Below are 6000 nucleotides of genomic sequence, written 5' to 3' on the forward strand. Positions count from 1 at the left end.
TTATATCTATTTGTAGAAAAGAAAACTCTATTATCTCACTACTAGAATACTCTTTATTGAAAAACTGCCAAAAACTGTATTTAAATGCAATTATCCTCCGTATTAATTTCCTAAGGACGTTGTAACAAGATACCACAGAATGGATGGCTTAACAACAAAAATTTATTCTCCCACAGTCTGGAGGCCAGAAGTCTGAAATCAAGTCAGTAGGGCTGGCGAAGAATCTGCTCCATGTTTCTCTTCTAGCTGCAGGTGGTTGTTGGAAATCCCTGACATTCTTTGGCTTGTGCATAACTTCAATCTCTGCCACCATCGTCATTAGGCATTTTCTCTTTGTGTGTCTCTCTCTGTCTCTGTGTCTTTCCTCTTTTAAAAACGCCATTTATTTTAGGCTCCATCTAATCCAAAGGGACCTCATCTTAACCTGCAAAGAACGTATTTCCAAATAAGGCCACCTTCTGAGGTTCTGGATGGACATGAATTTTGAGGGGATACTATTTAACCCAGTACATCTTCCTACCTAAATGGTAATAAAGGACAATTAAGAAACATTTTTTTTTTCTATCCTGAGTTTACTTACTCTCCTTTGGCTTATAGATTAAAAAATATATATTTCAATATCTTATGGATCATTAAAAAGGATTTTGAATTTGAAATCATTCTTCTCTCAATTATTGACCAAATCTAAGTTGTTTCAAAATTATGACATGCTTTCCTGTGGATTTTGAGGATTTTGAGTTCATCGTGTTAGATATGATATATTAGTTATAAACATTTAACTGAAAATTAAAATAAAGAAATTTGAATTTATTGGCCTTTCTTCAAGAAAGTATTTTACAGTCATTAAAAAGTATTTAATTTTTCAGGTGCTTGATTTTCTCAATAGCAAAATTAAGCTACTAGTAATTAAACTACCTACCTCACCGGGCTATTATGAAGATTAGATGGAGAATATTATAAGTATATTCAATATTATGAGAATATTGATGAGTATTATTCATTATAAAAATACAAGATGTCATTATTAATTATAATAACTTGAGTTGTGCTAAAAAAGATTTGCACAGTTCTTGGCACATGGCATCAGCTCATTAACATTTGCTTAACTGAAGCTGTAGGTTTTGCTCAGTCATCATCTACTTGAGATCTCTTTCATAGTCTAGGTTCTTTATCACATCAATATTCTCTCCTACCTTTGTGCTGAGAATAGAATTTCGAAGTTATCTGTTTTGTAATTATATATTTACTCATCCAACTCCTGGAACAGACTGAAATCCTTTTGTAGACAGGGATTATGTTTCATTAACCTTTGAAACTTTGCTGAATGAGGATGGTAGTAATGGCTTGCTAAATTTGGTTCATTTTTTAATGACATATTAAAGGAAAATTATTTATCATTAATTAGGGTTTTTTTAAAGCACACAATAGACTGCCTCTTCTAGATTAACATGGAAACAGAAGAGCAATACTTAATATATTACCCACTAAAATACTCATGAGAGGTTTCCGGTCAAGATGATGGAGAAGGTAAACGCTGTTACCTCCTCTCATAAGCACATCAAAATAACCACTAAACTACAGAACAGCCATCATTGAGAATCATCTGAAGTCTAGCTAAACAGAGGTTCTACAACTGGGGAAACACAGAAGAGACCACCTCGAGACTGGTAAGAGGGGCAGAGTTGCAGAACAGGCTGGTCTCACACCCACCTGTGGCAGCTGAGAATCAAGAGGGCATATCAGCTGCAGAGGTTCCCTTCAGAAGAGTGAGGGGTCCCAGCCCCATACTGGGCTCCCCAGCCCAAGGTTCAGTGCTAGGATGAGAAGTCTCTACAACTTCTGGTGTGAAAACCAGTGGAGATTGTGACTGAGTGAGACGAAGAGTGACTGGAGGCGCAGACGTTTCTCTTAAAGGGCCCATGTGTAGACTTACTCGCTTTCCGACTCACTCACTCTGAGCTCCAGTGCTGGGGCAGCTGCTCAAAAGGCATATGGGGAGACATCGAGTCGTCCGACTAATTTCAGGGTGAGAGCTAGAGAGGCAGCTTTCTTCCAGACAGAAATGGTGGCAGAGGGCATTCTTTGTTGAGTCCTCCCATGCTTGGCTTGCAGAAAAACGCAGCCTCCATATCTGAGTCTCCACTGGTTGCCCCGCCCTGGTGGTTTCCTGAGATCCCTCCTCCTCTCAACACGTGGCCCCACCCAATCGACTTCCAGTATATTTTCCATACAAACAGCCTGTCTTGGCTCATGCTACAAACTTTCCAAAAATCTCTCAAAGGTTCTCAAAATGTAAATAAGCAGCATGTGCCCTTGATGTGCCCCATATATTTTGCTGAGCAGCCTTAAGACGTCATGAGCAGCAGCTGGCCTTGATTTGTGGTTTAGCCTCTCAAGGCATTTCCTAGGCCAGTGTGGGTGGCAGCCATCTGTAGATTGTTTGGTGGCTCATGCCAGGTAGCCCCAGGCAGGGCAGAGGCTATGGCTGAACTTGGCCTGCAGCGGGGTGCCCCCATCCCAGGAGGTCCCAGACTGTATACCTGGTGGTTGGCTTTGGTCTGAGCCAGAGCACCACCTGGGGCCACATCCGAGTACAACACACTCAAAGGGCAGATTGGGCAGGCACCAGAGACCTGCTACAGTGAATCCTGCTCTGTGGGATCAGCCCCTGCACTGTAGTCACCAGGCAGTCTGCACAATCTTCAGCCAGAGGGTCAACCCCTCCCCTTGACATGCACGCAAACAACAACCAAGGATCAATTACAACAGGTGGGCACACGCAACTTATACAAAGGACACACCAGGAACACCCAGCTCAGTTGACCAGGGAGACTGAACTGCTGGGCCACACAAGACACCTACTACATAAGGCCACTTTACTATGACTGGGAGACTTAGGAGCCCTACCTAGTGTATAGAAACACACAGAGGCAGCCAAAATGGGGAGACAAAGAAACATGTCCCAAATGAAAAAAAAAAAAAAAAACAACAAAAAAAAAAACAGAACAAAGCTCTAGAAAAAGGACTCGACAAAATAGAGAAAAGCAATCTACCAGATGTAGAGTTCAAAACATTGGTTATAAGGATGCTCAATGAACTTAGGGGAAGAGTAAATGAACTCAATGAGAACTTTAACAAAGACATAGAAAAAATAAAAGCGGAGATAGAAAACATAAAAAAGAACCAGTCAGAAATGAAGAATACAATAACCAAAATGAAGAATAATATCATAGGAGAAATTGACAATAGATTAGATGAAGCAGAGGATCAAATAAGCAAATTTGAAGGTAAATGGATGATTAAATGCAGAAAACACCCAATCAGAACAGCAATAACGAAAAAAGAATTTTAAAAAATGAGGATAGTTGAAGGGGCCTGTGGGACAACATCAAGTATACCAACATTCGCATCACAGAGATACCAGAAGGAGGAGAGTACAAGGAATCGAAAACCTATTTCAAGAAATAATAGCAGAAAACTCCCCTCACCTGGCTAAGGAAATAGACATACAAGCCCAGGAAGCACAGAGAGTCCCAAACAAGATGAACCCAAAGAAGCCCACACCAAGATACATTATAATTAAAATGCCAAAGGTTTAAGACAAAGAGAGAATCGTAAAAGAAGCAAGAGAAAAGCAATTACCTGTCTACAAGGGAGCCCCCATAAGACTTTCAGTTGATTTCTCAACAGAAACTTTGTAGGCCAGAAGAGATTGGCAGGAAATATTCAAAGTGATGAAAAGCAAGGACCTACAAACAAGATTACTTTACCCAGCGAAGCTATCATTTACACTCAAAGGGCAGATAAAGAGCTTCCCAGACAGAGGAGTTCATCACTACCAAGCCATTAGTGTAGAAAATATTGGAAGGACTTCATTAAGAATAAAAAGGAAAACAAGATTAAAAAAGTGAAAAAAATAAAAATGGCAATAACTCCATATTTATCGACAATTACTTTTAATGCGAATGGATGATTAAATGCTCCAATCGAAAGGTAGGGAGGCTGAATAAATGAGGAAACAAGATCCATATATATGCTGCCTGCAAAAAACTCACATCATTCAGATCGAAAGACACACATAGACTAAAAGCAAAGGGGTGAAAAAGATGTTTCATGAAAATGGAAACAAACAAACAAACAAACAAGCTGGAATAGCAGTACTTATACCAGACAAAATAAACTTTAAAACAAAGGCTATATAACAAGATACAAAGAATGACCCAGTTGTCCCACTTCTGGAGATTGATCTGAGAAAACCCAAAACACTATTTCAAAGGTACATGTGAATCTATATATTTATTACAGCATCATTTACAAGAGTCAAGATATGGAGGCTACCTGGGCGATGGATGAATGAATAAAGAAGAGGTGGTACATACATACAATGGAATATTACTCAGCCATTAAAAAGAATGAAATATTGCCATTTGCAACAACATGGCCCTAGAGGGTATTGTCCTGAGTGAAATAAGTCAGAGAAAGACAAATGCCATATGGTTGTACTTACATGTAGAGTCTAAAGAACAAAATAAACAAGGAAACAAAATAGAAACAAACTCATAATAGATAGAGAATATTGACTGTTTGCTAGATGGGAGGGGTTTGGCGAGGTGGAGAAAAAGAGAAAGGATTAAGAAGTTCAAATTGGTAGTTATAAAATATTCGTGGGAATGTAAAGGGATATAGTAAGTAATATTGTAATAACTATGTACAGTATCAGATGGGTTCTAGAGTTATCAGGGTGATCACGTTGTAAATTATATAAATGTCTAATCACTATGTTGTATACCTAAAACTGATACATTATAAATAAAAAATACATAAAAAATAGTCACAAAAATACATTAAAAAGACGAAAGTCACTAACATTGTAAACTAAAACTAAGAGAATTTGATAGATAAACTTGAGGGCAATTTCAACTCGCATTATGAGAGGATGGATTAAGTAATGTTCTTGGAACGCATACCGCATATCCTACCTTTTCAACCAAACTAGCATGAATGGCCTCAAATTTTATTCATCCTCATTATTGGTCCCATAGAAAACATCTAGACCAAAGTCATACCCCTTATCACTCTTGTATAAGAAAAAAAGAAAAAAGAAATAATAAAAACTGTAACTCTTTAGCTTTGCCAGAGGGGCTGAAATAGGAAAAATAGATTCAACCGCAGTTCAACAGAACAAATTAGATAAATATTTACTAGGAATTACAAACTAAACTAATGGCTAGGCATATCTACTTGCCTTTTAAAGCTAGGTTTGAGAGACGTTACTAGCACCCAAGTGAACAGTGAGAGGATCTCAAAAAAATACAAACTAAATTCTGTTGGAAAATTCTGGACCAAATAGTGCTCTGAGTAGGGATAAACAACAAAACAGCACGGTACTTATGTATTGAAAATGCAAAGCCAGAGAAGAGAGCATTACTCAATAAATTCGTGAGAAAAATATACCTCTAAAAATGATATTCTATTAAAAAAATAAAAGTACATGTAAGAAGACAGCTATTTTGCATCTTCAGAAAGGATAAAAGAAGAAACGGCCTCTATGGAAGTAAATAGGCAGATAATGAACTGATGTAAAGGGAGAAATGCTAAAAAGCTGATAAAGAAAACATACAGATGTGTTAACAGAATTAAAACCTGCACTGGACATAAAAGAACAGAATTAATACTATAGAAAACTAAATCGGTGTTAAGAAAAGCAAAGTTTAGACCCTCCATAGAATATAGAGGAAATGGTCAAAGCTAATTTGATGGAAAAGTTTACATATTACATTTACTAGCACACGGAGAAATCGACACAACCCTCTGTATGTCAAGTCCAAATTTCCAGGAGAAAAATCCAATTGGCCTCACTAGGTCCTGATGTCCAATCCAGCCAGGGATCTATTTCTTTAGATTGGTCCAGAAGAAAGGGTTTGTAGGATAGATGATGATAGATCAATCAATAAATTGATAGATACACATAGACAAACAGATCAACATAAGTATGTAAAT

The sequence above is a fragment of the Rousettus aegyptiacus genome, unplaced genomic scaffold, assembly GCF_014176215.1.
Source record: "Rousettus aegyptiacus isolate mRouAeg1 unplaced genomic scaffold, mRouAeg1.p scaffold_m13_p_7, whole genome shotgun sequence".
Classification (NCBI taxonomy): domain Eukaryota; kingdom Metazoa; phylum Chordata; class Mammalia; order Chiroptera; family Pteropodidae; genus Rousettus; species Rousettus aegyptiacus.